Source organism: Onychomys torridus, chromosome 5 (genome assembly GCF_903995425.1).
Source record: "Onychomys torridus chromosome 5, mOncTor1.1, whole genome shotgun sequence".
Taxonomy (NCBI): Eukaryota; Metazoa; Chordata; class Mammalia; order Rodentia; family Cricetidae; genus Onychomys; species Onychomys torridus.
In genome coordinates, this window is record NC_050447.1 from 136,718,627 (window position 1) to 136,728,311 (window position 9,685).

The window sequence follows — 9,685 nt, forward strand, 5'->3', positions numbered from 1 at the left end:
GGCCTTAGAAAACCTTTTCCGACAGCCCCAGACTGTCTCTGCCCCAGGGTATTTAAACACCAAGGGGTGGATCAAAAGACCTCCTGCCCCAGCACAGCCAAGTGCAGACCATTTCAAACACCTGCACTCAGGCCTGTGGTCCTAATCATCCTCTATTCGGACCTTCTGGGTAAAGCCATGAGGAACCTGAAAACAGGCTCCCACAGTTTCCCAATGGTAAAGGGTTACCTTGCTTGTTCCTTGTTAATCTCCATTCATTGGTCCAATGTTGACCTTTGCCACATCTTCTGCATAACAGAATGTTAGGGCCTTCTGTTTGAGTTACTCCTAGAAGAAACATTGTTTCTAGGAACGTTTTAAGATTGTACTTTCCCTTTATTCTTTTATTCCCACAGCACTCGTTGACACAAAACAAAATGTGTGTGGGGAAAGAGAGGGAGGGAGGGAGGAAGGGGGAGAGAGAGAGAGAGGGAGAGGGAGAGGGAGAGGGAGAGGGAGAGGGAGAGGGAGAAGAGCGCAGCGGGCTGGGGCAGGCTCACTGGCATAGCGTTGGGGCTGAGGGACCAGGAATTGTGTGCCTTTGGCCTGCAGGCACTAAAGCTGGCGGTACATGCCAGGGCCACACTCAGGGAGCCAGCAGGCAACAGGCTGGAGGTGGGATGCCTATAGAGGATTTTAAAAGCAGCTAGACATGGGACCAGGGGAGCTGCGGGGACGGGGGTTGGGAGAAGTGGGGAGGCCCAAACTGGGAGACAGGCCAGCAGGCCCATTTCAGGCTGCTGTTGGCCATTGGTTTAGGCTAACGTTGTCACCAGATAGTGCGGGACAGTATAGAGCCAGGTAAGGTTTATTAAGGAATGAATTCAATAAGGTACACTCATGACACAGAACAGAGCTGAGACACCACTGCTGATTCAGCTGTTGCTGCCCTGCCTCTGACGTTCACTCTTGCTCCGACCAGCCCAAGAGAAACCCCTGATCCACAGTTTTAAAGGTCACATATCTTCAGAGAAGACCATGCCCATAAGGCCAAAATGCTCCATTCAATTGGTTAATGGACTAAATGGCAGAATACCTACAACAACTAACATTGTATGTGGAGTGGAGACTTGAGAGTTTCCTTGCCTAGCCTGAAAAAGCAGTACATTTATGGATTGTGGGTGGTGGAGGATGTGTCCAGCAAGCATAATATTTAGAACATGTAGGATAGGGTAGGGGCCTAGTAGGACCTGGTTCATGACAGTGCATTTAGGACTGCAGAGTGTCCAACAAGGTCTGAAATCTCAGTGCATCAAAGCCTGAAATCTAGAAGTTTATATATCCAGCAGGGTCTGATATCCAGTAATGTATGGAGTGGCAGAAGGTTGGGGTAACCAGTAGAGATTTATTCCTAGCATCTTATGTGGGAAAACAGGGCAGAGGGGAGAATTTCCAGCAAGACCTGAAAAATGGCAACATATGGTTGCAAAGCAATGTGCCTTATGGGGCCTGATTCCCAAAAGTTTGTATGTTCTGGACATGTCCTCTCCTATTGCTGCCCCACATACTCTGCCAGTTTCCATGCCATGCTGGCCACTCTTCTAGTGTTCTGTATAAAAGTAGATACCACCCTCCATATCACCTACACTGCTATGTTTCAGTCCCAGCTTGATTCCTCCACTTCATACCATATTTTGTATGAGTTATCAGACCCTGCTTAACATCTACCACCTGCTACCACCCAAAATACACTGCAGTTTATCAAGCCCCACTGAATATTTCCCCCATTCCTGTTACATATAAGAGTATAAATATTAAGTGGTACATGCACTGTCAGGTATCAGGTCTGTAGTTGGAGACCTTCTCTCCAGCCCCTGCCAAGCCCTGTTAGTCCAACAATCCACTTATAAAATAAACACACAGACATTTATATTATTTAAACTGCTTGGCCATTAGCTCAGGCCTACCATTGTCTAGCTCTTACTCTTATATTTAGCCCATTTTTATTAATCTATACTTTGCCACGTGGCTCGTGGCTTACCAGTACCTTACATCTTTCTTGTCATGGTGGCAGCTTGCAGTGTCTCCCCACCCACCCTTCCTGTTCTCACAATTCTCCTCCTCCTTGTCCTGCCTACCCTATCCTTCCTGCCTGGCTACTGGCCAATCTGCACTTTATTTATTTTATCTCGAGGCTATCCTTTATTTTCTATTTATCTCTGCACTATAAATCCTTCTATCTAATATTTCCTGCTGCTCACACTCAAGAAAACTCAGGAGAGCTGTGGGGTTGGTGGGTAAACGACCCACAGGAAACACCTTATGGAGGCCTCTTGCAGGCCCTCATACTGAACATAGTTTAATCATTCCCTGTTACTGTAGAGAAAACTCCTTCCCAGAGCAATTAAAAGACCTAGTGCATATGGCAAAAAAAAACATACTGCTCTGGATGACACACTAGCTTTAGATAATGAAACAAAAGTGCTGTGGATATCACTCTGTATAAATAAATTTCTGATTGGCCAGTGGCCAGGCAGGAAGTATAGGCAGGACAAGAGAGAAGAGAATTCTGGGAAGTAGAAGGCTGGAGAGAGACACTGCCAGCCGCCACCATGATAAGAAAGATGTAAGGTAATGGTAAGCCACAAGTCATGTGGCAAAGTATAGATTAACAGAAATGGGTTAATTTAAGATAGAAGAAGTAGATAACAAGAAGCCTGCCACAGCCATACTATTTGTAAGCAATATAAGTTTCTGTGTGTTTATTTGGTTGGGTCTGAGTGACTGTGGGCCTGGCAGGTGAGAGAGATTTGTCCTGACTGTGGGCCAGGCAGGAAAACTCTAACTACACAAAAGTTCCAAGAGAAACCATAAAATGAACATTTTGGCAGACTTCAATAAATGATCAAAGACCAAGGCTAAGAATATGAGTAAGTGATATTGTAATTGAAGGTCTTCTGAGCACAGGGGACAGAAGTAACAATAATTACACCAGAATTGTGGCATTCAAATTGGCCTCTTCAGGAGGTAGATGTTCAGCTTTTAGGGACTGGAACCTTATTTCAGGTAAAAGAAAAGACAAGATGTGTTGAATGTATAGGGCCAGAAGTGTAGAGAGGAAAATTAAAGCCTTATGTGGCTAATATAGCAATGAATTTATAGGTTGTTACTTGTTATAGCAATGGAATACCCAGATTAACATTCCTCCAATCTCTGAAACAAATCATAAACCAATGTATATTTCTGGGAAAAGTATTGAAAGGTATTATAAAGAACAGTCAGTGACTATTCAGGCTGTACAAAAACAGTGCACAACAGCTGTTGATCTTTCAGAAGTGCCAACAGCCCAACCTTTGAAATGGTTAACTACAAACCTGTCTGGGTAAAACAATGACCTTTGACATCAGAAAAATTACAGGCCTTTGAACAGCTAGTAGAGGAGCAGTTAAATGCTCAACATATTGAAAAATCAACTAGCCCTTGGAATTCTTCTTTATTTGTTATTAAAAAGAAATCTGGAAAGTGGAGAATGCTGACAGATTTGAGAGCCATAAATAAAGTAATTCAGCTGATGGGCTCTTGGAATTCCCTTGCCTTCCTGTTACCTAAAGGATGGCCTATTATACTTATTGATTTAAAGACTGTTTCTTCACTATACCTCTACCAGTAAAGTATAGGGAAAAGTTTGGCTTCATGGTACCTACTTATAATAATTCGCAGCCTGTTAAAAGATACCAGTGGGAGATTCTCCCACAAGGCATGCTAAACAGCTCCACCCTATGCCGATATTTTGTATGACAGCCATTGGAAATAATTCATGTACAGTTTCTTCACTCTATAATTTACCATTATATGGATGATATCTTATTAGCTGATTCAAATGTAGACACTTTAGAAAAATGTTTGAAGAAGTAAAGAAAGTTTTGCCTTGCCAGGGATTACAAATTGCTCCTGAAAAAAAATACAAAGAGGAGATTCTATTAATTATTTAGGATATAAAATAGGTCTATAAATTTTTTTTTAAAAAACCCAAAAAACAAACAAACAAACAAACAAAAAACAAAAAAATTCAACCTCAGGTGACTGTTCAGGCAGCTGGCTGTTTCTGTCAACTCACATTTTTTTGGAAGTTGCTTGTTTGCACTTCCTGTTTTACTAGGTAGTATTATTTCCTTCTTGGGTCTCTGAGGGAATTGAAGATTAGATAGTTGTACTTACAATTTTCCTTGTTAAGAAATTCAGAAAAGAAAATCTAGAAGTTATTAAGTATACAAGTTTGAAAGACATAAGATAGCTTTCTGTTGGTAATATAAGTTAAGATAGAAAGTGAATTAAGTACATTTTGGACTCACCAAAATAGAATAGATAATGGAATATTATTTCTGAATTTGTCAAATGCAAATTGACTAGACATTGTTGATGTATTTATTGCTTGTATATATTGTATATAATTATTGTTTATAGTTTTTCTTATATTAAATATAAATTTTTATTTTTTTTAATTTTTATAAGACAAAAAAGGGGAAATGTGGTGATATTTTATTTGTGCTGAAATGTGGTGATATTTTATTTGTGCTTTAATAAATAAAGCTTGCCTGGAGATCAGGGGGGAAAGGCCAGCCATTTTAAGTAAACAAAGTCAGGCAGCACATGCGCTTAATCCAATCATTTAGCAGGCAGGGTATCTGTGTGTTCAAGGCCATACTAGTGAACAGAACCAAATGTAGTGATTCATGCCTTTAATCCCAGTACCAACCATAGAGACATGGAGGTCTATACAGACAGACAGTGACAAAGAAGTGAGGTAGCTGGGCTAAGAACCAATAAGAGGGCAGAAAAGCAAGACATATAAAAGTGTGGGCAGACAGGAAGTAGCTTGAATTTGGAAACTGCTGAGTTGGTGAGGTAAGGTTGGCTGGTGGCTTTTCCTATTTCCCTGATCTCTAAGGTTTTTCACCCTATATTTGGCTCCATATTTTTTTTATTCAATAAGACCATTTAGAAGTTTGTCTAAACCTAGGTAGCCTCAAATTCCTCATCCTAATGTCTCTACCTCCTGAAATTATAGTTATGTACCATTAAGTCCAACTGACAACTGATTTTTGATAAAGATATGAAAATAACTCAGAAAAAAATGACAATTTTGCCAAAAATACTGTTGAAACAATTAGAGATCCTGGAACAACATTAACAAATGAACCTCAATGTCTGGCTCTATGGCTGCAGATTGGGCAGCCTGTCCTGGTCTCTGTTGGCTGGATCTGTCTTCCAGCAGCGCAGGCAGTATGAGGGTACAGCTTGTCCAACCACCACAATGGTTCTAGTTCACAGGAGTTATGTTGGTGCCTGGGATTACTGGCACACACCACCACAACCAGCCATACATGATTGATTTTTTTTCCATGTATCATCAAGAAAGTTCTACTGTATATATACTGGTCTATAAAGTAAGTTTAAGGCCAGCCAGAGTTACATGCAGAAACTCCCTCTTAAAAATCTTCTAAAGTTACATCCTATTTATTCAAGTATTCAAAATTCATTTTAAGGAGTGGCTTCATCTTGTTTGGAAAGATGTTTCTATACCTATTTCAGGTCATAATGCAACCTCAAGAAGAAAGCATTTCCTGTTTCTGAGACAGTTGGGAAATTCAGAGGGTGAGCCAAATGGCAACACCCTGGGGCCCAACTATATTATCTCAACTGGTATGTCAGATAATAAAGGCTGTTACAGGGGACAGTTTGATCTGGACTGAATTTTATTTTGACTATTTCCCAGGTGGGTGAGCAATATCACTATCCAGGTTGGAAACACTATCTTGCTAACATTGGTGAGTGGTTAGACTGCTTTCCCAGCTAGTCTCTTGCAATCAGCTAGAGCAATCAGGCCTTAGAAGATAAAAGCAAAACAAGAAACAGCTTTCTTTTCATTTATAGTTCCCCAAACAAAGGAATTTCTTGGTCTTTAGTCTTCCTTTCTCTTTTCATAAGTCATTTTAAAGACCTTTGGTAGCTCACATGATACAAGATATCTTTTAAAAGGAGATCTTGGGACTAGTGTCTGAAATATATAAAGAATTCTTACAAATCAAACTACCCAAATAAAGTATGTGCCTTAGTAGAAGGCTTAAGTTTCTTATGTCTGCTGTATTCGATTCATTTCATTTTGACCTTTTTTTTTTTTAACACAGGGTCTCATAGGCTGGCATTGAACTCACAATCCTCCTGCCTCAGACTCAGAACTTGAGTAGACACTTTCCAGAAAAGATATACAAATGTACAACAAATACACCAAAAGATGTTCTGTATCATTAGGGGAATAGAAATTTTAAAAAAGGGAACTTTTAACACAACACTCATATCATCTCCTTCAAGGAATATCAGAAGAGGTGGTAGGAAGAATATAAAAGACTAGCAATAAGAAGGAGGACCACAGGCTGGAGAGATAGCTCAGCAGTTAAGAACACTGGCTGCTCTTCCAGAAGTCCTGAGTTCAACTCCCAGTAACCACATGGTGGCTCACAGCCATCTATAGTGGGATCTGATGCCCTCTCTGGCATAAAGACATGCATGCAGATAGAGCACTCATACATAAAATAAATAAATAAATCTAAAAAAAAAAAAGAAGGGGGACCATGAAACACTGTCTTATGGACACAATATGGCTTTGCACTCATGAATTCACAACAGCTGTGATTGGCTGCATAGGACCTAACTGAGGCCAAGCCAGTAAACATTCAGTCATAGCTGAGTAGTTCTTGGCGGGCAGGGGAGCTAATGACAATCAAAGGCTACTGAGGGGGAGTAAGTCATTGTCTTCAGTGATGTTGTAGCCACTGGTGATCCATGCATTCAAGTGGCCCTTGCTAAGGTGTGGGAGCCTATTTTCAGGTTCCCTAGTGGCTTTACCCAGCAGGTCTGCATAGAGAGGATGAATGAACCATGAGCCTGAGTGCAGGTGTTTAAAATGGTCTGCACTTGGCTGTGCTGGGGGGAGGGCTTTTGCTCCACCACTTGGCATTTCTATAAATACCATAGGGCAGAGACAGTGAGGGCCCCATTGGAATAGGTTCCAGGCCCTCTTGAGGCTGTCCGGTATTTTCTAACTGTTTATCTCCACACTCTAAATTCTTCTAATATTTCCTACTGCTCTCACTTAAGAGCACTCTCTGGAAATGTGGGAGTGGTGGATAGTCCCCCGCACTAATGCCAGTGGATCACAAAACAAAAACAAAAGAACATGAAAATGGAATAAGGATTTGGTGGGGGAATGAAGCAGGTGGTAGAAAGAAGTTAAGGGAGGGTAGAGAGAAAAGTACATCCCACATGCATTTTATTCATATATGGAATTGTTAAGGAATGCTACTAATAAAACCCATAATGAGGGTACCATTTAATATCCACAAGTATAATGACAGTATAACTATAACTTTTAAATTAAAACCTTTTGTGTGTCTAAGATTTTTTGTTTGTTTGTTTTCTTTGCTTGTATATCTATGTACCATTTGTATGCCAGGTGCCTGCAGATCTCCTGAAATTTGAGACCATTGTGAGCTGTAGTACAAGTGCTGGGATTTGAACCTGGGTCCTTTTGAAGAGTATCCAGTGGTCTTAACTGATAAGTCATCTCTCCAGTCCCCATAATACTTTTATAGCTTTATTTTTGTGATACTGAAGAATGAATTCAGGTCTGCATGAGTCTAGATAAGTCCTCTACCACTGATATATGTCCCCATCTGGAAAATAATAAGTGTTGGTTTGAATGTGGAAAGTGAAACCTTCCTACACTGGTGGCAAAAATGTAAAATAGGACAGCTACAGGTGGCTCCTTAAAAAAGTTAAACAAGAAATAAGTAGCTAATAATCCCTCCCCTTAGATAGGTACCAAAGAATTGAAAATGCACAATTAAATGTGGTATATGCATTTAATTGAATCAGCTTAAAAAGGGGGAAATTTGACAAATGCATGAACCTCAATGACACAAAAGGGTAAATTTGAATAATTTCATTTATTTAAGGTATCTAAAATAATCAAAATTGAAGAAATAGAAGAATATTATTCTCCAAGGGTAAAAGGGAATGGGGAGTAGAAAGTCAGTTTTTTGTGGATTCAGAGCTCAAGTTTAGAAGCTTAATAGTTACGGAAATGATTGATAGTAATCAATAAATAGCAATGCAACTTTGCATTTGAAAACAGTGATTTCTGTTTGAAAACAGGGATATCTTACCAATATATGTGTGTGTGTGTGTGTGTGTGTGTGTGTGTGTGTGTGTGTGTATGTGTGTGTGTTTAAAATCAGGCGTGGTGGAACATACCATTAATCTTAGCACTCAGGAGGGAGAGACCAGTGAGTTCTAGGCCAACCTGATTTACACTGTAGGTTTCAGACCAACAAGGAATACACAGTGAAACCCAGTCTTAAAATATATATATATATATATATACTGGGGGACTGGCAGGATCAGGAAAACTCAAGCTACAAATGGTACCCAATGGCTCAAGTTTCCACCTTAAACCTGAGAATATTTAATAAGCAATTCAAAATGGAGCTAAAAACAGCTTCTTAGTTGCCTCTCAAGTTGGCAGGTTTCTGGCATGTACATATGACTAGCAGTATGTTGGGAATGAGGCGTCTGCAAGTGCTACATTATGCTGCATGGTGGGTTTAGCCTATGCTAGTACAAAAAAAGAAAAAAAGAGAGGTTTCTCGGCTACATGCTACTTTGATAAAAGCATAGACCCGCTGTTTCTAAGAGTTAATGGCTCCTAGGGCTGGTGATAAATGTACCACCACCATGTTGGGAAGCTGAGGTGGGCGGAGCCACAAGCCACAGCAGCCATTTTGGTCTTACAAATGCTACAGTTTAAAGCAATAGTTACACATTAAGACAGATTCAGATGAAACAAGACTTGAAGTGCTTTACAATGTGTGTAAAAATGTACATAGGCTTGGAAGAGAGACAAAAAGGAATATATGCAGTTATATAAAGAAATACATAGTTTTAAAAAATAAAGTCCTTAAAGAGACAGTAAAGGTAGTCTAAAAAATAAGCCATGTAAAGAGGGATATCATACAGAGAATCTGGATTATGCTGTCTTTGGTATTTTTAACTGCAGAGAGACATTTGATTGTAAAGGCTGCTGAGTTAAACCAATATGTATATTTTAAAGATACCTTGACTTCAAAATTTGGATGTAAGGATATGTTGCTTTGGAAAGGAGGCTCTGCTTTTGTTTCCACAGAAAGCCAGAGGCTATGGATTTGTTCCAGATTAAGATACATCAGGTTTGACCAGCCAAGACCCCCTGAAAAGTCTCCAATGACACCATGGCCCAGATGATCCAACATCCAAAATGATTTCAAGGCAAATGACTCAGAGGATACACCCTCATGGACTACTCCAAAATCCTAAAATTTTTTTTGTGTCCCCATAGATACAGCGCCCCCCTCCAGCAGGAAGGGGGGACTACACCCAAATTCCCAAATATACCAAGCTGGCTTTAGAGATGGAATTGGCTCACTCCTTCTCTAAATCCAAGCATATTGCTTAAAAAAAAAAAAAAAAGGTTAAGAGATTCTTTTGTCCCATATCAGAAGAGCCCTCTGGTGTGAGACAGAGAAAAACCAATTTTTATTTAATACAGGTTGATTATAAATGTGATCTCTTTCTAAAGAAGAAAAGGGGATATGATATAGATATGACAGAA